Below are 24540 nucleotides of genomic sequence, written 5' to 3'. Positions count from 1 at the left end.
CAGCGCTCATTTAACTTTAGGATTCTATATCTCAAAATGAACAGAAATGGACTTGTACCACTATTGAAATAAGCCCTTCATTTAAACTCTGTTATACATTATTGAAAAATATATTTTAACATATCTTTTGGGTCAGCTCTGCCTCAGAACCTTTACCTATGAGCCACCCTTGGTTATAGTGTTATACAGGCTGTAAATTTTTAAGCTGACAAACAAAAATAACTTGAAAAATAAGCTTCACACGAAAAAACGTGTAAAATCAAAAGTTGATTATTTTCGAGGGTACATCTGCTGGTGCTAAAATTACCTTGGCATCCCAGCCCCCTGGGGGGTGGGGTGGGAGGCAACTTTAAAATTTCAAATGGGAACCCCCATTTTTTATTGCAGAATCAGATTCTACATAGGAAACTACGTACATTTTGCCTGAAACATTTGTTTTGATTCTTGGTAGTTGGCGCTGCAATTCAAGAAAATCCATGTTCTCATTTTTGCGTGGAAAATGGTTACGAATAAATAAAAAATACTTATTTACTTCGTAAATTTTGGTTCGCTAAAACTAAAACTCTCTCTCTCACCCCATAGGGTGGGACTTGAGAGAGAGGAATTAGAGCTTTACAAATGTTGACCCAAATATCTGGAGGAGGAATTAGAGTTTTACAAATGCTGACCCAAACATTTTCTTGAATTACAGCACCAACTACCAAGAATCAAAACAAATGTTTAAGACAAAATGTACGTAGTTCTTTATGTAGACTCTGATTCTGCAATTAAAAAAGGGGGTTCCCATTTGAAATTTTAAAGTTGTTTCCCGCCCCGCCCCCAGGGGGCTGGGGTGCCGAGCTAATTTTAGCACCAGCAGATGTCCCACTCGAAAATAATCAACTTTAGATTCTACACATTTTTTCGTGTGAAGCATATTTTTCGAGTTATTCTGGTTTGTCAACTTAAAATTTACACCCTGTATATTGTTTCATGGTCTTCCTCACGCTCCCCATACTGGATAGCGACCAGACGTCATCACCAACTCGGCAGATCACGTGATGTCTCTTATCAGCCCCCCATAGGGTATTATAAACAGCAGATATTCTCCACAGGAACTCTGCATCTGAGAAGTATCTGAGGAAAAATCGTTCTCTTCTGCCGGCACCCACTTCAGGTTGTATCCCTCCAAGACACGATTACACACCATCTGATAAAAAGCTTCTGGACACCTATTAATAGACACTGGTGCGGGCTGTGTCCACTCTTTGCCTTCATGACGGCTTGAACTCTGCTAGCTATAGTTTCAGTGAAGTTTCTGAATTTCTGTGGAGAAATGACAGACTATTCATCCTCAAGAGCCGAACCAGAGAACGTTTTATTTTTGGACGCTGGGTTGTGGATTGAAGTTGACATTCTGACTCATCCCAAAAGTGTTCCACTGAGCTCAGATCGGGACTTGGGACAGGCCAGTACATTTCAAGAATGTTATTGATCACAAACCATTGCCTCACACATGCTATTTTATGGAATGGTACATTGTTAGACTGATACAAACAGTCATCGTTACCGAACTGTTTCTCTACGATATGCAGTACAGAATGCCGTAAAATGTATTGGTAACTTTCATCATCTAGAGTTTTCTTAAATGTAATAGGGGGATCACAGCCTAACCACAAAAAATACCCCTATACCCTAACATCATCTCCTCCATACCTCATTGTTGGGACTATACGTGATGACAGGTAACGGTCTCCAGGCATTCGCCAAACCCAAACCCTTCCATCGAATTGCCATGGGGCTCATCATTTTTTCCGGTCATTTACTGTCCAGTGCCATCACTCTTTACACCATACCCAGGTATCGCTTAGCACTGACTACAGAAATTTGTGGCTTATGAGCAGCTGCACGTTGATTGTATCCCATTCTTTTTAACTCCTATGCACGGTCATAGCTAGATTGTTGATAGCACTTCTAAACCTCATTGTGAGTCCTTCAGCTGATTCCATACGATTTTTACAACCACCCCCCGCAATGCTCGACGCTACCTGCCTGTCGGTACATAGGTCTGCCTGGTCTGTGGTTAAATGAGGTTATGTAAATTGAAGGTGGAGGGGAGAGAAATGAAAGGAAAGGGAGATAACAGGACTTTATGCAGAATCAGCAGCGACGAGTGAAAATTTGTACCAGATCAGGACTTGAATCCAGGATCTCCTGCTTACGAGGCAGTTGCGTTAACCACTGCGCCATCCAGAAGCAGGGTTAATTGGAAATGCGCGGACTATCTCGACACGCTCCCCGGCCGACTCAAATTCCCCACCCCAGCGCCATATATTCGCTCGTTAATTTTAGATTCCTGCCGAAGGCCGGACGATATAGTGCATCCGCACTGAAGGTTGTGGATTCATTGCCCATCGAGGCGAATCAGTTATACGAATGCGTGGTGTTTGTTCATTCGGACACGTTCGAAAAAACAGACACCATGAATTCATATAATTCCAGGTTCCTTCGTGTTTCACTTCACAATCACATCACCAACAGTCGACCTGGACAGCTTTAGAAGAGCTGAAATGTTCTGAAGGATTTGTAACGCAGGTGACATCCAATGAGCACTCCACGGTCGAATTATCTGAGCTTTCCTTACCGGCCGATTCTGCTGTTAGGGTAAGGTGATACAATTGCGATCATTTCGGACGAATGTTATTGTAACTGGAAATATATTGAGAAAGAAATAATTTTAACTATGGCACTTATTCTTGGATGTTTAATGAATATGGAACACAAATATTAGACAGTTACAAATGTTGGTATAAACACAAAAAAGATACAGAACTGATAAAAATCGATCGAAAAAGTACCACACTAGGTACAATTGTGATCACTTCCTGCTATAGTTCCGATCACTGGCATCTTCCACATAAAAAGCATTTTTCCCTTGGGCACCAACGTATACTTCGTGGTACCAAACATTGCATTTTTGGCAGCGAATCCAGTCACCCTTAGCTACTGATGCTGCACTATAATAATTCAATAAACAAAATCCACAATTATTCTCGTTGTTTTCTGGCGATTTGAAGCTTGGTACACTTCTTTCATCATTACTCAGAGACATACATTTCTGTTTATTGTTCTTGTTGGCTTTGTTCATTGCTTTCCTTGTGCCCTGTTGAAAAAGTTTTCTCTTGCTGCGGAGGTTTTCCAGGTTTTCATCTAAAGTGAGTCTAGCTGATGTCTGTGTTTTCCTCTTCCGAGACGATAAATTTTTCTCTGGACATCGGGCTGAGACATGGTACTGGATCTTGGAGTTATGGATTTGCCGTGTTCTTCAGTTACGTCTTTTGAAGATAAGGGTTCTCCTCCCATAATGCTGTTAGTAGCTTGACTGATTGAGATTGAAGCAGCAGGAGCCTCGAATAACGTTTAAGGTGCAAATTTCTCCTCGGGAACAATGTCTTTGCAAAAGGGCATTATTCCTGTACATTGGAACCCTTTGACTGCCCACCCAACGGACGCAGTTTTGCTCCAAGCATCACAGAAAATAGTACAGAATCATTGTTTTGTAATGCTTTCATTGGGATTGCGATGAAACCGTGAGTTGCATCTCTGTGATACTGAGCCTTTAGGGACTTGAAGAAAGTTCTATCTAATGGTTGCAGTACCTGTGTACTGTGCGGAGGCAACCCCAAAAGTACTATCCCATTTTCCCGACAATATTCTACAGCATCTAACCCGGAATGGCTGCCATGGTTCTCAATAATAAGAAGTTTGTTTTGTATTTCTTGAAGTGTCGAAGCCAGACCATGAACAATTCTTCATTAATGTGTCCTGATTTGATCATCTTCGTAATGGAACCAGGATGTAAGCCATCTTGAAATTCAGGGCGTTTCCTCACTTCTCTAAAAATTACCATTGGTGGTAAATAGGTACCACTTGCATTCATGCATTCAGCAACAGTCACATTTTGTCCTCTTTCCACGTTTGTTAGTGAAACAACTTCTCGCTTTCCTTTACGACGTACTATTTTTGTGGTCTGTTGTTAAGAGGAAAGCCGGATTCATCCGTATTATAAATACTCTCTGGTTTATCAAATTATTTGCACTTTACCATGTAAAGTGCTGAAAGGAATCTCACATAATTCTGAAGCAGCTCTAAGGCTCAAATGTCCACTCGTTACACTCTATATTGCCTCATCTAATGCAGCTGGGCTCCATTTATTGTAGATTTTCTTTTCTTGTTTGCTCGTTTTCGTGGCATCTAGAAAATAACAGGTGGCTTTAAAAATCGCGTAGGAAGATGTTTAAATATACAGAATTTATTTGCAATAATTGTGTATAATATGTCTGTGGTAATAAATCGTGACGGACTAAACTAAAAAACTGCATTGATCGAAATTGTACTAGGGTATCGAAATTGTACCATTTTTCTGATCGAAAATGTACTACTGGCGTGAATGAAATCAGGAGTAAATAATATTGAATTGTGCCAAGCACATAGCACGTAGCGCAAAGTGGTGTATTCTTGGAAAAGACAGGTGGAGCTATAGAAACCTGCTACACTACAACGCCACACAAAGGCAAGTGCTACCAACACTACGAGACTGACAAACGGCGCGAAACCTTATGTTGATCGGAATTGTACCTGTATCGAAACTGTACCACCTTACCCTACTGCTTCTCTACTGACAACAAAGTACTCAGCGCCTCATTTGATACTGACGGGTCTGCATTACATATGGGTGTCTCAGAATCTGCCTGTTGGATTGTTTTTCACCAGTTTAAATCGTACAGAATTATATCGCTTCGCAAAAGGTCCATCAGTGTCCTGCAGAACTTAGCATCAAAGACACGTAATCTCTCATCCAAACAGCTTGACTGATAATGTATGCTGAATGCGTGAAATGCTTTTCTCATTTGATGAATTCATCTTCAAGACGTCTTACTTCAGGTTTGAGTGTTATCTGAAAATAAGTGGTCTTTACAGCGTTATATCTGTGTTAATCTTAAATTGTAGTAGTTAATTTGTCAAGATCAACTTTTGTGGCGTAAATTTTATGTTTTATTGAAAACTTTTTCTTGATTTTGAATTTCTTCCATTAGTGTATGTAAGTCCATCTCAGCAGCCTCCATAAACTGACAACTAAAAAGTACCTCTCCTTCTCTAGTAGTAGGCTACATAATTGGCTATGAAGAGTTTTCCAGCAGCAGAGCATCACGGAGACACTCACCAAAGTCAAATAGCAGAGAGGCGTCGTACTCACTTTTATAATTCCGAGAGCGTATGTTCTAAACGAATCACATTGCCTCCCACGTACATCTCTCTAAATCACGAATATGGCAAAATTAGATATATTCGGGCTCATAAGGAGACTTACACCCCATGTGTTCTTCTTACGCACCGTTAGTGAAAGTAATAAGAAAGCCGGCAGAGGGGTAACGATAGTATCACACTGAACTCCACCATCTGAACCACGGATGTGTGTTCCAACACTTTGTTTCCAGAGATCTCGTCCTATAAGGTATTCGAAGAAAGAACAGCACACGTGATCTTTTTGTGCACAGAAGAGTAGTTTTTCCACGGAGGAACGGAAGCTATGGTAATAATTCTTGGCCACTACCAAGCTGCTCACTGGTACAAATCAAAAGCAGAAAATTTAATTCACATAGCGAGAAACTGGAATTACAGTCTTACTTTCTGGATTGGCTATTGATGAAAGCAGGCAAAAACTAGGGAGGGACGGATAGTGAGAGGCGTAAGAAACATGCAGACTCTCACGCTGAGTAAGATGCCTCCTGTGCGTTATCAATAGTGCAGAAGACTAAATAGCTTTCTTCACAGAGGCTTAACAAAGTAGTCAATCTGTAGCATCATCCCAGTACCTAATACCAAATCTTTGCTTCCATGACGAACGCGTTTCACTTGTCACTTTTCGTTAGCTCTTGTAAATAATAACAGTCCAAATTTAAGAGTATTTGACCGACACCACAAGTTCAATGGCTACAGAAACTCAATATTTTTAACTTCGTGTGCACTACACGTCAGATGTGATTATGAAGGTAGTAGCTTGTTGCATACACATAAGAATTATTTTGGTTAAGTCAATCTACATCCAGAGTGGTTGAAGTTATATCAAATATGCCGCAACTCTAGGTCCGAGTTCGAGTTTCGGTCCGGTACACAGTTCTAATCTGTCAGGAAGTTTCATATCAGCGCACACTCCGCTGTAGAGTAATAGTTTAATTCTAACTCTAGTTTATCTTGACAGATAAATGTAACAGACAAAGCACTTGAAGAAACTTAATAAATGCAAGAGAGTTCGTAGTTGAATTCAAGGTTAAAAAAACACGATACAGAAATAAACTAAAGTGAAGACTTAATTGCACTCTTTATCTATGTTACAAAGATATTGTAAAAACGAATCAAGATTAATATGTGAAAAGTGTTAGTGAAGGATTAGCTGCCAAAGATGAAATAAAGAATATGCTTCTGTTTCTCTTTCGATCACTTGAGTCGACGCCTGCAGCTAGCTTGTAAATAATGCAAGACGTATGTCACTTTATTTCAACATGTTCTCAGCTATTCACGAACACACTGGAAATGTTTCACTTCAACAGGGGGTAAAGAAAGGACAAATCTTTAACATCATGCAGCGCGTCAGCAACCGTATATGTATAGAAAATAAACAATTTTTTTCAGCCTTCAGTTGCAAGGTAATTTTTTTACTCGTTTACCTAGGTTTCGATTCCAGTAATGGAATCTTCTTCAGAAACTATGAATTAAACCACATACGGACATATATTACTCACTGAAATGCATCATCCCAATGAAATGCATGATCCCAATACACTGATGATGCATTTCAGTGAGTAATATATGTCCGTATGTGGTTTAATTCATAGGTTCTGAAGAAGATTCCATTACTGGAATCGAAACCTAGGTAAACAAGTAAAAAAATTACCTTGCAACTGAAGGCTGAAAAAAATTGTTTATTTTCGGCAAAGAAAGGGGTTCTTAAAACGCGTATCAGGCAACACACTCTGTTCTAGGAGTACACACGTGACAGAAATAAGGATGTTCGCTTCTCAACACTGTATCTGTTACCGCTCAAGTTTATGCAGAAAATAAGAACAACGGCCATGGTATTGTACTAACAACGTTGTCCACTTGGATCCATTGACCAGTGTAGATTGGTAATAAAGATTTCACATTTGGTTGACTGGTCAAGAGCCCAAAGAGTAACTGCACTTGTTTTATTTTAAATCACATTTAAATTATTTTAAGTTAGAATGTACGAGTAAAACTGCTTTAACAACATACTTGTACAAAACAATGAGAATTTAAAATACCAGCCATGGTACAGAAATAATACAAAGAAGCTACAAAGCAATTGCTGAATAGCCAAATCTTTTGGATTGCTCCAACCAAACGCGTGTAAGTGAAAAACTCATAATAAACTGCTTAATAGTCCAGAGTCACATGAATACAGACGTGCAGCAGCAAATCAAATATGCAGTAATGTCGACGTGTTCCATAGATTTCACGTTGCCGTCTGTAACTACTTCTGATCCCAATATTTCTTCTTTTTTTGCTGGCCTTTATCCAGAATCTTCACGGGGTCATCTCGCCTCCAACTTCGATGTCGTTTATGGTGGTGCCCCATTTTCAATAATACGCATTGAATGGTATGCCTCTTTCATAGTAATAGTACATTCCTTGTTGTACCTCTAATTGTCGGCTATTTTGCTTTGGTGTTGCGGTTAAAACACTGAACAGTCATTCGGGAAGAGCGTAAACCAAATCCCAATCCGACCATCCAGGCTTTCTATAGATATCTTACATATATTTAGGTGAATGACCAGATGTTTCCTTTGAAAAGACATGGTCTGTTTCCTTCCCCGTTCTTGTCTAATCTGAGCTTGTGTTCCGCCTCAAATGATGTCATCGTCAACGGGACGTTTACCCATAATCTTTCTGCGTTTCTTATATAAATACTAATGGATGAAGCGATTTCACAGTCATTCATCCACTTCAGAGGCTGGTGAATATCCTTTCACTTGAAACTTCTTTCCAGTCAACGAACCATCGCAATGTACCCTTCTTCGAAGTATCTTTCTCCATTCTTAGTCTTAAGATTAAATTCATTTATTTGTCTATGAACTGACTTCTGTTTCAGCACTGGCTATGTCATTTTCATGGCAGTGGCGTGGATGTAAGCGTCTTCCTGATCAGTATGCGCATCCACATGAATTAGTGCAGTCGTTAATTATCAAGTGTTGCGGATACTCTACTTTCTTCAGAGATCCGACACATACCAAGTGTTAAAGACATTGTATAGTAACGATAAGAAACAAAGCTACCCTGTACCAGCCTGTACTTCGGACGTGTACCTTCTGTAGAAATCTAAAGTTGAAGTGTATTTTCCTTGAGCAAGCAGTCGCCATAGTATAGATTGATGATACATAATGATTGCTAAACTCTAAAAACATCCTCTTGGTTCCTTCTTTTATTATCCATTTTTTGAGGAATTTAGTTTGATCCTCGACATCTCTTTATATTGTAGCAACCTCTGTATCTCTGTGAGTCCTTCGTTGGATAGTCCTTGTGGTTGTATGAAGGCGTGCTGAAAATTAGTGCCTACGAAATTTAAAGTGGAAACTCTTAAGGCTTTTTTAAGTAAAACAAACATTATTAACATTCTACATCTCTATTCTTCATGTCTACATATCTGCAGCCGCAGCCGATAGAGGTCTCCGATTTGCAGCGTGTAACATGGCGGAGTGTTATGCAACCATGCCGGCACCGTAAAACAGCGCGCTGTAATAGAATTCGAAGAGTTCGTCCACACAGGTGCACCCCCCTCTTAAGTATGACAATGTCAGACCACACATGAGCGGTGCAACATCTGCAACAATCCGACACCTTGGGTTCACTGGCTTTTTTAAGTAAAACAAACATTATTAACATTCTACATCTCTATTCTTCATGTCTACATATCTGCAGCCGCAGCCGATAGAGGTCTCCGATTTGCAGCGTGTAACATGGCGGAGTGTTATGCAACCATGCCGGCACCGTAAAACAGCGCGCTGTAATAGAATTCGAAGAGTTCGTCCACACAGGTGCACCCCCCTCTTAAGTATGACAATGTCAGACCACACATGAGCGGTGCAACATCTGCAACAATCCGACACCTTGGGTTCACTGTCAGCGATCATTCTCCGTACAGTTCCGACATAGCCCCATCCGATTTTCATCTGTTTCCAAAACTTGATGAACAACTTCGGGGACTTTATTCGATAGCTATGAATCGGTGCAAGCAGAGGGGAGGTTGTGGCTCCGTCAACAAGTCCAACACTCTACGGTGACTGTATCAATAAATTGGTCTGCCGTTGGGAGAAATGTGTTCGTCGCCAGGTTGACTATATTCAGAAATGAATATGTAGACACGAAGAATAAAGATTTCGAATGTTAATGACGTTTGCTTTACGAAAAAAGCTTTATTAGTTTTCACATAAGAAATTCGGAGGCATTACTTTTCAGCAGCCCTCATATTATAATAATATCACAAAACTTCTTTACGTTCACTACTCCGCCTAGCAATTAACTTCTCTTGGTCTCTTCAGACAATTCACTGTATTTCGTTTGTTTTTGTTGCAAATCTAGCTTTAAACTCCTGTTGCTGATCAACTCTAACATACTTTCAGTTTTTTATTTACGTTCATCCTTTGTGTTTTTAACACATGTTGGCAGTGCCACAATTCAAAAACTTCTATATGTTCACTATTCCTTCTAGCAACAAACTAACTTCGTTTCGTGGATTCCTATAACATATGACTCATGACTCATTTTTTTTATCAGTGTGACTTCTGAATCTCTTTCCTCGGTCTCAAATCAATATCTTTGTTAGCTAAACTGTGTTCTGTGTTTTCCTTCCTTGAGGGATCGTGTATTGTAACGGTTCTAAGTGGTATTTTCCAGTCACGTTCGCAATATCTTTACGACTGGCCAGAATTAGTAAATTGTTGTTGTTATATCTGCTGGCTATCATAACTTTTGGTTTGATTTTGTTTATTCTTAATCCAAATTTATTTCTGTTTGTAACCACGCTACTTATTAACTCTGCCGGCCGGGGTGGCCGAGCGGTTCTAGGCGCTACAGTCTGGAACAGCGCGACCGCTACGGTCGCAGGCTCGAATCCTGCCTCGGGCATGGATGTGTGTGATGTTCTTAGGTTAGTTAGGTTTAAGTAGTTCTAAGTTCTAGGGGACTGATGACCTCAGAAGTTAAGTCCCATAGTGCTCAGAGCCATTTGAACCATTTATTAACTCTGCTTGATTGTCCCTGATTTCATTTGGCAATGGAATGTCACTTTTCCTTTCATTTAAAAGCTGTACTACATTATTGCTTTTTATATACACATTAGGAAACGAAGTTTACAAAATGCATCACGTTATTAGTCTCTTCTTAATAATCAATGTTCTTTTTTGGCGTTCAATTTTTCTTACTGTCAGATGGCGTTTACATATACGTAAGCTTTTTTTTATGTCGGCTTCAGTGCTGTTCAGTATTTTCAGGATTCCGAACTACTGTTCAAAATTAGTCTGTCATAAGAACTATAGACTGCGTGGTTTTTTCCATTCTTATTACTGTTATTAAGTGAAAGGTTAGTACTATTACCAATACTTATTACACATTACCTAAGGTCGTTCTAGTCTGACTTGCAACAGTCCATCGTAACTGCCGTCTGCTTCACGTCTGCTGTGCAGCGAGCTACATTAATTTAAGTATTAACTGTATTTTTCTTACTTGTCACTTCTTCTTCCGTGTGTTTTTGCTTTTAAGAAGCTTTAATTGTCGAGTGCTAGTAATAGTGTTCCATAGATTTCGTGTTTGTTTTGAATACAGTCAGAGAGAGTCCCTTTAGTCAGCCATAGTGCCAGTAGTGTCAGTGTCGTCGTAACTGCCGTCTGCTTCACGTCTGCTGTGCAGCGAGCTACCTTAATTTAAGTATTAACTGTATTTTTCGTACTTGTCACTTCTTCCGTGTGTTTTTTCTTTTAGGAACCTTTAATTGTCGAGTGCTAGTAATAGTGTTCCATAGATTTCGTGTTTGTTTTGAATACAGTCAGAGTCCCTTTAGTCAACCATAGTGCCAGTAGTGCTAGTGTTTGTTTTCAATACAGTCCAGAGACAGGTAGTGCTATTTTCGTTGTTTTCTACAAGAAGTGGCTAGCAATCACAGTTTAGTCAACAATCAGCCAGCCGCCTTTAGTGAATTAGCAGTCTAGTTAAGAGTTGATTAACTCTCTACAGTAAATTGATTTCTTAGGATGGATAGGATGTGTGACTGCTGTGTACGGACGCAGGAGGAGCTGGCCACTGTTCGCGAACAGCTGAGCGTGTTGATGGCCACGGTCAGCCGTCTTCAGGCTGTTGCCTCGCAGTGTAGCAGCAGTGGGGAGCCTGGTGCGTCGCATGGTACACCCCAGGTGTTACATGCTTCACCCACTGTCCCTGCTGTTGAGACATCTTCGCGGGTACCGGGCACGGTTGGGCCACCCTCTCCCCAAGGGGAGTAGCGGGTACAGCGGCGTTCGCGGCGCACGAGGCGGAGGGTAAATGTGGAGGCTGGCCGTGTGGCATCGCCCGCTCTGCCTGTGAGCGGACATGTGGCTGCTCCTTCAGCAAGGTCCGAGCAGGCACACGGGGGGAGGGGTTTATTAGTTATTGGGAGCTCCAACGTTAGGCGGGTGATGGAGCCCCTTAGGGAAATAGCGGAAAGGTTGGGGAAGAAGGCCAGTGTTCACTCTGTCTGCTCGCCGGGGGCTCTCATCCGAGATGTGGAGGAGGTCCTGCCGGCGGCGATAGAGAGCACTGGGTGCACCCGACTGCAAATTGTTGCTCATGTCGGCACCAATGACTACTGCCGTCTGGGTTCAGAGGTCATCCTCAGTTCGTACAGGCGGTTGGCGGAATTGGTGGAGGCGGAAAGCCTCGCTCGCGGGGTGGAATCAGGGCTAACAATTTGTAGTATCGTTCCCAGAACCGATCGCGGTCCTCTGGTTTGGAGCCGAGTAGAAGGCTTAAACCAGAGGCTCAGACGATTCTGCGGAGATCTGGGGTGCAAATTTCTCGACCTCCGCTATCGGGTGGAGAAATGTAGGGTCCCCCTGAATAGGTCAGGCGTGCACTACACGCCGGAAGCGGCTACAAGGATAGCGGAGTACGTGTGGAGTGCACATGTGGGTTTTTTAGGTTAGAGAATTCCCTCCCTAGGCCAGACAAGACTCCTCCTGAAACGCGGCAAGGTAGGAGTAGGCAAAATGCAACAGGGAATAACAATATTAATGTGCTAATAGTAAACTGCAGGAGCGTCTATAGAAAGGTCCCAGAACTGCTCTCATTAATAAACGGTCACAACGCCCATAGGGACAGAAAGTTGGCTGAAACCAGATGTAAACAGTAATGAAATCCTAAACTCAGATTGGAATGTATACCGCAGAGACAGGCTGGACAGTGAAGGGGGAGGCGTATTTATAGCGATAAGAAGTGCAATAGTATCGAAGGAAATTGACGGAGATCCGAAATGTGAAATAATTTGGGTGAAGGTCACGGCTAAAGCAGGCTCAGACATGGTAATTGGATGTCTCTATAGGCGCCCTGGCTCAGCAGCTGTTGTGGCTGAGCACCTGAAGGATAATTTGGAAAATATTTCGAGTAGACGTCCCCACCATGTTATAGTTCTGGGTGGAGATTTTAATTTGCCGGATATAGACTGGGAGACTCAAACGTTCATAACGGGTGGCAGGGACAAAGAATCCAGTGAAATTTTTTTAAGTGCTTTATCTGAAAACTACCTTGAGCAGTTGAACAGAGAACCGACTCGTGGCGATAACATATTAGACCTTCTGGTGACAAACAGACCCGAACTATTCGAAACAGTTAACGCAGAACAGGGAATCAGCGATCATAAAGCGGTTACGGCATCGATGATTTCAGCCGTAAATAGAAATATTAAAAAAGGTAGGAAGATTTTTCTGTTTAGCAAAAGTGACAAAAAGCAGATTACAGAGTACCTGACGGCTCAACACAAAAGTTTTGTCTCAAGTACAGATAGTGTTGAGGATCAGTGGACAAAGTTCAAAACCATCGTACAATATGCGTTAGATGAGTATGTGCCAAGCAAGATTGTAAGAGATGGAAAAGAGCCACCGTGGTACAACAACAGAGTTAGAAAACTGCTGCGGAAGCAAAGGGAACTTCACAGCAAACATAAACATAGTCAAAGCTTTGCAGACAAACAAAAATTACGCGAAGCGAAATGTAGTGTGAGGAGGGCTATGCGAGAGGCGTTCAATGAATTCGAAAGTAAAGTTCTATGTACTGACTTGGCAGAAAATCCTAAGAAATTTTGGTCTTATGTCAAAGCGGTAGGTGGATCAAAACAAAATGTCCAGACACTCTGTGACCAAAATGGTACTGAAACAGAGGATGACAGACTAAAGGCCAAAATACTAAATGTCTTTTTCCAAAGCTGTTTCACAGAGGAAGACTGCACTGTAGTTCCTTCTCTAGATTGTCGCACAGATGACAAAATGGTAGATATCGAAATAGACGACAGAGGGATAGAGAAACAATTAAAATCACTCAAAAGAGGAAAGGACGCTGGACCTGATGGGATACCAGTTCGATTTTACACAGAGTACGCGAAGGAACTTGCCCCCCTTCTTGCAGCGGTGTACCGTAGGTCTCTAGAAGAGCGTAGCGTTCCAAAGGATTGGAAAAGGGCACAGGTCATCCCCGTTTTCAAGAAGGGACGTCGAACAGATGCGCAGAACTACAGACCTATATCTCTAACGTCGATCAGTTGTAGAATTTTGGAACACGTATTATGTTCGAGTATAATGACTTTTCTGGAGGCTAGAAATCTACTCTGTAGGAATCAGCATGGGTTTCGAAAAAGACGGTCGTGTGAAACCCAGATCGCGCTATTCGTCCACGAGACTCAGAGAGCCATAGACACGGGCTCCCAGGTAGATGCCGTGTTTCTTGACTTCCGCAAGGCGTTCGATACAGTTCCCCACAGTCGTTTAATGAACAAAGTAAGAGCATATGGACTATCAGACCAATTGTGTGATTGAATTGAAGAGTTCCTAGATAACAGAACGCCGCATGTCATTCTCAATGGAGAGAAGTCATCCGAAGTAAGAGTGATTTCAGGTGTGCCGCAGGGGAGTGTCATAGGACCGTTCCTATTCACAATATACATAAATGACCTTGTGGATGACATCGGAAGTTCACTGAGGCTTTTTGCGGATGATGCTGTAGTGTATCGAGAGGCTGTAACAATGGAAAATTGTACTGAAATGCAGGAGGATCTGCAGCGAATTGACGGATGGTGCAGGGAATGGCAATTCAATCTCAATGTAGACAAGTGTAATGTGCTGCGTAAACATAGAAAGATAGATCCCTTATCATTTAGCTACAAAATAGCAGGTCAGCAAATGGAAGCAGTTATTTCCATAAATTATCTGGGAGTACGCATTAGGAGTGATTTAAAATGGAATGATCATATAAAGTTGATCGTCGGTGAAGCAGATGCCAGACTGAGATCCATTGGAAGAATCCTAAGGAAATGCAATCCGAAAACAAAGGAAGTAGGTTACAGTACGCTTGATCGCCCACTGCTTGAATACTGCTCAGCAGTGTGGGATCCGTACCAGATAGGGTTGATAGAAGAGATAGAGAAGATCCAACGGAGAGCAGTGCGCTTCGTTGCAGGATCATTTAGTAATCGCGAAAGCGTTACGGAGATGATAGATAAACTCCAGTGGAAGACTCTGCAGGAGAGACGCTCAGTAGCTCGGTACGGGCTTTTGTTAAAGTTTCGAGAACATACCTTCACCGGAGAGTCAAGCAGTATATTGCTCCCTCCTACGTATATCTCGCGAAGAGACCATGAGGATAAAATCAGAGAGATTAGAGCCCACACAGAAGCATACCGACAATCCTTCTTTCCATGAACAATACGAGACTGGAATAGAAGGGAGAACCTATAGAGATACTCAGGGTACCCTCCGCCACACACCGTCAGGTGGCTTGCGGAGTATGGATGTAGATGTAGATGTTGATGTAGAGGCATTTGATTCCACTTGTAGTTTGTGTTCTTGCATATTATATTGTTCGCGTCACTGCGGTCCCGCCCACCGCGGATTTAAATTATGCAGTACAATCAGGTCACTCTGCAGTTAGTGTCTGGAGAATGAATGGGAGAGTGCCTGACGAAATATCGACTGATTTTGATGTTTTTATTTGGCCACTTTCCTTTAAACAACATGAATAATACCAACAGTAATAATAATAATAACACCTCAGTAAATATACACCTCCAGGTCTACACTTCACGTACAAAAAAAGAAAACGTGATTACAACGCAGGACAACTATCAGACCCAGGCAAAATACTTCGTGTCCTTTCTTAATTGTGTACTTCCACAATCAAACTTTGCTTTTTAACAGATCGCTCAACCCAACCCATACTCATTTCCATCCTCAAAACAGGGAATTAGATAGATAATCCAGTCTCTAAAGAACAACGAAACAACAGGTGGTTGCTCAATTATTGCTATACTCTCGACGCATAAAGGCGAAAAAGCGATGGTTAAGCTGACGGAGATCAGTCGAGATTTGGGAAACAGAAAAACTGCCAAATCGCAGCACATCAGCCCTGATTCACCTGCTCTATGATAAAGGTGATGAATCTGTCGTGAACAGCAATCGTGACATGTCACTAGCCTTGACAGATAACTTCATCTCCTTAGACTCGGCCAGAGGAACAACTTGGCTCGCAACTGGGAGAATTTAAAAAATGGCTCTGGGCACTATGGGACTTAACATGTGAGGTCATCAGTCCCCTAGAACTTAGAACTACTTAAACCTAACTAACCTAAGGACGTCACACACATCCAGGCCCGAGGCAGGATTCGAACCTGCGACCGTGGCAGTCGTGCGGTTCCGGACTGAAGCGCCTAGAACCGCTCGGCCACCGCGGCCGGCGGGAGAATTTCGGAGAGGACACTCTTGTGCTGACAAAGGTATCAGCCTTAAATCTGTACTTTTATATTTGAGGCTCAGAAAACAAGATGTTGATGGATATCAGTCAACAAGATGGGCTTATAGTATTTTCTATTCTCCTATGCACAGCCACATAACTGACAAATCAGTGAAGTCGATACCCTAGACGCCAAAGCAGACCTCCGAATCTCCTTTGAGAAAACGTGTTTGTAGCTAACATCAGCCCAGCGCCCTCAGAGCTAGATAAAATGTGAAAGTAGTGGGAGGGAGTAGAGACCAGAGAAGTTCAAGTAGCTGGGAGGGATCACTGTCGTCTAACGACAAATTCAGGTGCATTCAGTCTACCCGAGGCTCTGTAGGCAGCAGAACGTCTGGCGATGAAGAAGGAAAGCTTGAACGACATTACAGAACCCATGTAAAAAAGAGCTCAAAGAAAAGTGAGAATGGTGAGTACAGATGACAACATGACAACTAATTGTACTTGCATGTAGAAGAAGTGACAGTCTACACTCAGAAAATGAATGAGTCTAGACCAGCCAAGTTAGTTTCCATCTGCCTTTTGTATTTAAAAAAGAAAAGAGAGAGAGAGAGAGAGTCAGCTTTTCAAGAAGAAACCAGAAATAAATGGAGGGTCGCAGTAAACAAATGCGAGAATACTGGGTGCAGGCTACGGCACAAGGAACCACACGGCTGAAATAACGTGGTCGAGGGGAAAGAAGTAGAATCTAATGTATACTTTGTTTGTATTTTTAGTTCATTTAACCAAATATAATATCAGGCAGAGTCCTTGTAGCTTCCGATGCCTCCCTTTCGACTAAAGAAGTCGGTTCCAAATATCCTTAAAAATATGAATGGGAGTAAAAGCACAATAACTGATGCTGGAACTATTGGCGTTTTTCTAAGTATATTATAATACCTTTCCGATTATGTTATTGGCGACTGTTTACTATAATGCGTCGTGGTTAATATGCAAATGTTTCCACAAATTGTAGGCGACAATATGAGACGGTTAAGTATAATTGGTTTGTCGAAATTGGCTCGGAAGAATGCCTCTGCAGAGCACATTAACTCACAAAAGCGGTGACACTCACAGGATTAAGTGCCCCGCTGCAATGAAACATATCAGTATCAACAACATAGCTGCCACCGAATGTGCCCAACGCCGTTGCGCCTCACATTTTGCGTAGTGTTCGACGTCTGCTTTCTACAAGTAATACCGGTCCACAGACCGTTTAGGTAACTTCCTTTTAGTCTACAGTTAGAAACTTAATTCCCCTTGCTGTTGACAGCCAAGTCAGATATTATGCAACCCAGCAATGTTTTTTAGCTGCAGTCTTTCACTGTGACCACGTTCACCCATTCAAGTGTCACAACTGCTAGTATAAAAAGGTAGAACAGAAAATTTGAACACTTGACATTATCAGCTATTTACATGTTTTGTGTAGGGTTTGTTACTACCTCTTAAATGATAATATGCTTAAGATTTTTTTGACTGATTCCGCATCCATGAGGTCTACTTCACTTACGATCTGTGATGAGGACAAAAGCAAATTTCTTTTTTTTAACATGTGCCATGTATTCTTGTTTTATGACATGCCTCACTTCCTTGAGTATCTCCTCAGTATAGATTTATGGAATGAAAGATATATCTAATCTACTCTTCATGTGTAAATTCTACTCCTGAAACCACACGGAATCGTACCGATTGTGTGAGGGTACTACATATTACAATTCTATGAATCTGGTTCGTGACGTAGGAACAATGTTTACTTTGAGAGCTAGTGAAATAGACAAAACGTACAAATGTTTTCAATATTTCTCTTTGCAAGGCTAGTTTCAGAACAAGGAATTGCTATCGATATAAAAATAATCTTCGCTTGGAATACTTCTGAAAACTTTCATTCTGAAAAACAGTTTATCTTGGGAAATGTTTTGTGTGTGTGTTTGAATTTCACCAGAAAAATACAATACTGGAAAAAAAACTATCTATGTTGTCTCGAGATAGCGTCGAGCATTCAGGTCCAGCCTCACGCATGAACACAACTTTTAAATGTGCCGTTACTGACTGTCTTCTATAAAACTGTAAAATAAAATCACATAAATATAGTCAGTTCCACAAGAAAGTATACACCATTGTTTGTATTGGTTCAAAATGGTTCTGAGCACTATGGGACTTAACTTCTGAGGTCATCAGTCCCCTAGAACTTAGAACTACTTAAACCTAACCAACCTAAGGACATCACACACATCCATGCCCGAGGCAGGATTCGAACCTGCGACCGTAGCGGTCGCGCGGTTCCAGACTTTAGCGCCTAGTACCGCTCGACCACTCCGGCCGACTATTTGTAGTAAATAAACGCCATTATAAATATGTTTTTACATGAAAACACATGTTATTACTAATTGTGCAACTACATAATAGTTAATCCAATCGTCGCCATTATTCATTACAGCTTGGTACGTTAGTGCGGTGAGTCATCCACGTTTCCAACGTCCAAATATAGTTTGACCCACTTCGCGACGAATGTCTTTGACTTTCTAAGAATTTTAGCATCAGCTCCACATGAAAGCTTTTGTCCCTTGGATGATTTATAAGGAACACTGCCTCGTGACGCTTCAGATATTTTGCAGTCATTTTAAACTGCAACCTTCAAAACAAAATATTCAACTCTCACACTATTTATCTATATGCTGTGCAAAAGCGCACTGATTACAGATTCAAGACCACTACCAGAGATGTCGGTGCGTACACTTTATTGTGGAGCTAACTGTACGTACACATGACTGTGGGATGCGTAAAATGAAAATGAAGAATATGCGAGCAAAACAGTCTAATTTACTTTTTGTTGACTTGTAATAACCGCTTACGATCGAATTAGGCCATCTTCAGATCTGAAACTAAGAATGAGGAAAGCAAGCTCCGCGTACTGGCCCAGACGAGCTAATGGGGACCTACCGACCGCCACGGCATCAGACTCGCTGACCACTGAGCTACTAAGGCGTAATACAGGGTGTCCAGAAAAGGACGCCCTGATTACAAAATTAAATATCTCGAAAACAAAGATCGATAGAGGAATGCAGTAAACGGTATGTTTATTGTGAAAGCTGTAAGAAGTTTATACAGCAGTTTGAAATAATAGTTACAAAAGCTGTTAACAGATGCCGCTGTAATCGCCATACGTAATGCCTAGTATAAATAGTGATCCGAAGCCCAAAGCGATCAGTTCCATTATTGAAACGTGAAAGGAGGTTAGCGTACTGAAGGAAGAGATTAAAACCATGTACTCCATTGAACAACGCGTTTTTCTGGTGCTAGAGTACCACAGGTTAGAAGAGAGTCCTACGGCAAAAAGGCGAAGTTTTCAAGCACGATTTAATGTTCCAAAAGGACCCGATGCGAAAACCAGTAGTACGCTCTTCGCAAAATTTCAACCAACAGGCAGCGTAACTGATGATCTAGTGAGGCATGTTGGCCGCAAGCAAACCGCAGTTACGCCTGAAAATATCGCCACAGTTTCTGGAATTATTCAGCGAAATCCAAGGTCATCCGTCCATAGTATTGCATCTGAGATTGGTTTGAAGCGTTCCAGCACGCAGAAAATACTGAGAAAGAGCCTACACATGTTTCCATTCAAAGTTCAAACGCACCAGGCCATACCCGTACGAGCTGTGCAACAAAGGGTTGCCTTTGCTAATCAGATGCTCACAATGATTGATAGTGAAGGATTTGATGTTGGCTGCATCTGGTTTACAGATGAAGCACACTTCCACCTGAATGGATATGTGAATAAGCAGAACTGGCGATTTTGGGGTTCCGAAAAGCCATATTGGTGTGAAGCGAAACTCCTGTATTCTCCTAAAGTTACTGTGTGGGCTGCAGTACGCAGCAGAGGCATTATTGGCCCTTTTTTCATTCGAGAAACGGTCACTGGTGCACGTTACGTTGCAATTTTGGAACAATTTGTCGCCACACAGCAAGCGTTAGAGGATCGACCAGGTACTGAATGGTTTATGCAAGATGGAGCCCGACCACATCGGACCGAACAAGTGTTTCGCTTTCTTGAGGAACACTTCGGGAATCGAGTCATTGCTTTGGAATATCCCAAATTTACTGGTGCAGGCATGGATTGGCCTCCATAATTCGCCGGGGGCACAGCGAAAGACATGGTCTACCCGAAGCATCCCGCCACGCTGGACGTGCTTGAATCGGCGATCTCTGTGGCATGTGAATCCATTTTGGTTGAGACACTACGAAATGTGGTGGCGAATTTCATTCTTCGTTTGCGCCACCTCTGTAGTGCCAATGGTGAACATTTTGAAAACACTGTGATGTGATTGTTTGCAAAGATTGTTTTCATACGATTATTTCACTTATGTATGCTGATATGAGCTGTACAGCGTACAGCGCCATCTGTTAGCAGCTTTTGTAACTATTATTTCAAACTGCTGTATAAACTTCTTACAGCTTTCACAATAAACATACCGTTTACTGCATTCCTCTATCGATCTTTGTTTTCGAGATATTTAATTTTGAAATCAGGGAGGCCTTTTATGGACACCCTGTAAAAAGTAACATGTACAGGGAAACTGTTTGCTAGCACTTTCTTGAGTAACAACGCGCACCGGATGAACTCGGTGGTAGCAGCCGTCTACATCTACAGTGAGGTCCGAATGTCCTGTCACCCCCTCCCCCTCCTCTTTTTTGGTCGTGACGTATATTTATACTCCATATGTCTTTTCTTTCTTTTCAGATGGCGGACATAAATACCTACAGAGCGGAAGAACGAGTTCTGGGAAGTGCGTGGGCTTATGAACGTGCACGCAAGGGAAAACCATAAGAGATGGGGTTTTGCTGTAAGAGTCCGTAAGGAAGCTCCACCAAAGCGATCGCTACTGCGATGACAACAGAAACTCTTCAGAGCCTGATCCATTTTGGATAGAAAGAGGACAGGTCGACCATCATTACGACAGCAAAAATGTGCAGCAGTGGCTGATTCTGTGACCAGATCTCCCATAAAGACATTGCGGAGAAGATCTGCGGAACTTGGATTTCCAAAAACGATTACAAAGGACCCGAGTTCGAGTATCAGACGGGAACACAGTTTTAATCTGCCAGGAAGTTTCACATCAGCGGGACCTTTGCCTACATTTGCTGTTGTTTAAATTAGTTGTTGGCTCTTTTATCCCCTTGTGACGAATGTTCCATGGTGTGTGTGTGTGTGTGTGTGTGTGTATGTGTGTGTGTGTGTGTGTGTGTGTGTGTGTATGTTGTGTACTAAAGTGGGGACCTAGAAACGACGGGGAGGCTTCGTCCCGCCGTAGCCCTCAGTGGTTCACAACCCCACAACAGGCCACAGCAGTCAACCCACCCCACCGCCGGCCCACACTGAACACAGGGTTAACGCACGGTTCGGTCCTCAGTGGACCCCCTCGGGAACGTCTCATACCAGACGAGTGTAACCGCAAATGTTTGCGTGGTAGAGTAATTATGGTGTACGCGTACGTGGGAACGGTGTTTGCGCAGCAATCGGCGACACTGTGTAACTGAGGCCGAATAAGGGGAACTAGCCCGCACTCGCCGAGGTAGATGGAAAACCGCCTTAAAAACCATCCACAGACTGGCTGGCACACCAGACCTCGACACTAATCCGCCAGGCGGATTCGTGCTGGGGACCGGCACGCCTTCCCGCTCGGGAAATGGCTCTGAGCACTATGGGACTTAACATCAATGGTCATCAGTCCCCTAGAACTTAGAACTACTTAAACCTAACTAACCTAAGGACATCACACAACACCTAGCCATCACGAGGCAGAGAAAATCCCTGACCCCGCCGGGAATCTAACCCGGGAACCCGTGCGTGGGAAGCGAGAACGCTACCGCACGACCACGAGATGCGGGCTATCCCGCTCGGAAAGCAGCACATTAGATCGCGCAGCTAGCCGGGCGGACTTTCCAAGGGGTAGTCGTGCTCTATATCAAAACGTTTATGCATTGTAAATTTTCTGTTGTCACATCAATGTATACATCGTAACACCTCTGACAAATTCTGTGGCACAGTATTTTCTGTGAATCCTCCATATTTACGTACAGTATCCGGTGTGACAATAACTATTTGACGTGTGTGTGTGTGTGTGTGTGTGTGTGTGTGTGTGTGTGTGTGTGGTACTCTACACTACGTGCTTATGTGTAAGAAAAGTGCTTGATATATATTTTTTACTATTGTGTTAACACAAGCACTCAACAAAGCAATATATTACTGGCGCGGGAATTTCGACGGCTCCACCATCCCAAGGGACTTCGCTCATAAGCGAGAAAAAACAGCCACCAACTAATGTAAACAACAGAAAGTGTAATCTAGACGTTAACAGCCGTCTGAAGATGACTGTTGCTACGAAACCGGTAAGGTCACTATTTATGTAAATAAATACCATTGTTAATAGTGGCTGGTTGCTGGTTACTTCTTTTCAAGCATCAGCTTGTATTTTGTACACAGCCACTATCTCAAAATAGTTTTCGCCATAATAGAACGTACACTAGTATTTGCAGAGTCCAGATGGCGATGGCACAGCGTAGTGTCTTTCTCGTTTACTGTGGTCGTGATGGACTGGCAAATTCCTGATTGTTTCCTGAGAACACCAAAGATTAGCCTGTGAAGGAAGTGCCAGATTTTAGAGGCGTTACGCACCAAAGTTAACTGTCCCGCAGGTTTACCTGCAGGGACACGCATCGAACTCTACAAGGTATTCACGAAGTCTCTGTCGACATACCGAGCAAGATGGCGCAGCGCTAAATTATTGCGATCGTATTCGTATCCCTTCGCGGACAATGGCATTTAGGTCTTACGTGCTCACTTTAGGAGAATGCCGGAATATTTTAGAATACGAACTTGCGCTCCGTCTATGTTGACCAGATTTTCCACAAGCCGTTAAGCTCTAAAGTTGCTTCTTTCTGTGAAAACTACAAATATCGGCCCTTTGCAGTGCTCTGAAGCTCACAGCTCAATATTCACCGCTCGTTACCTTCTGTTGCAGATGCATACCGTTATGTTCTATAATAGTTTTAGGAATGAGAACCGGTAAATACTCTTAGAGTGCCTAATAACTTTTGCAATAAATCAAAGTTTCACAGAATAGAAACCCATTTATTAAAACGTTACACGTTGCACTCGTGGTCACAAAAAATAGAGTAGATTTGCTCCTTGCTCTGCTGCGTCCTCCACCGGCCCACTATGTGACGTCACGTCCCCCTACCACAAAGGATCCGTCCACTAGCATACTACAACTCAAAGTTACACTTTAAATAACTTATTATATTTCCACATAGTCTGTACCTCACATAGTCGCAATACATACCATAGCTTTGAACACGTGGTCGTAACTGTGTTCGGCGTAGCTGAATGAAGTAGATCAACCTTAAAGGCCCTGTATTTGTATTTGGGAAACGTTTGGATTTCCGGCGAAAGCTGAGATATTCCCACAGAAAGGACACTCCGATCATTATCACCTGAGTTTATGCCACGCAGCTAAGAACCTCGGCTTCGACTGCTCTTTAATTTACAGCCAGTTCGTTAAATTGCCACAATGGAAGAAGGGGATACAGCAACCAAAATGAAACGAGGAATTTTCCCATTTGCAATTCGTCTTTTCGGTATTCATTCTGTAAATCCGCGACAAACACCGTGTTATTTGACTGTGTTCCAACCCCTGCACCGACTTGCGTGTCGCAGTGTTTACAACGAGGGACTGACAATCGCGAGAAGTGAAGCTCATATCTACAGCCGACCACCCATGGTTAAAAGTTGCACGGGTTTTTTCGTATAATTTGAAGCTAATGCCAGGACAGTTCCTTCGATAAATCAGCAATTCACTTGCACCATTCTTCTACAAGCGACTCCCATGACAATAAAAATATTTTAAAAAGATCAAGAAAAAACACGCATTTTTTAATGATGCTGTGTCCACAATGTCCATTCAGTCTCCTACTTACACGTCATCTGCGTGAAATTTGCACAGAAACGCGCCGGGTATGTGAATCACTCACCACGTACAGGTGCTAGTGTCACTCGCAGAACTCTCAGTGAACATTTTGTAAATGGTTTAGCGGCTGCGAGTTAGGCGTACACCCAGGCTTCTGCTCCCCTTGGGCGGTCTCGGAATTTTCTCCGACGTGAACTGGCTGCGATTCCCACGGTGCTCATCACCGCCGTGAAAGCAGCCTCTCCGCTGGGAACGGGAGCTTCTGCTGTGAACGGCCCTTCGCTATCGTTGCGAATCTTCTTCAGGACCCCCGTAATTATGTCTGCAGTTAATTAGTAAAATTGTGCACAGTACATTGGAAAACTTGGATTTGTGTTACAAAAACCTCAAGGAATTCGACCATGACACATTACCACCTTACAATATTCGATATGAAGGATAAATCTACATATTGCTCCGAAAAATCCCATGACCGGCAATGAAGCAAAGCGTTCTTGATAATGTGTCGAGGTAGCTG

Source organism: Schistocerca piceifrons, chromosome X (genome assembly GCF_021461385.2).
Source record: "Schistocerca piceifrons isolate TAMUIC-IGC-003096 chromosome X, iqSchPice1.1, whole genome shotgun sequence".
Taxonomy (NCBI): domain Eukaryota; kingdom Metazoa; phylum Arthropoda; class Insecta; order Orthoptera; family Acrididae; genus Schistocerca; species Schistocerca piceifrons.
Note: the sequence above shows the minus strand (reverse complement) of the source record.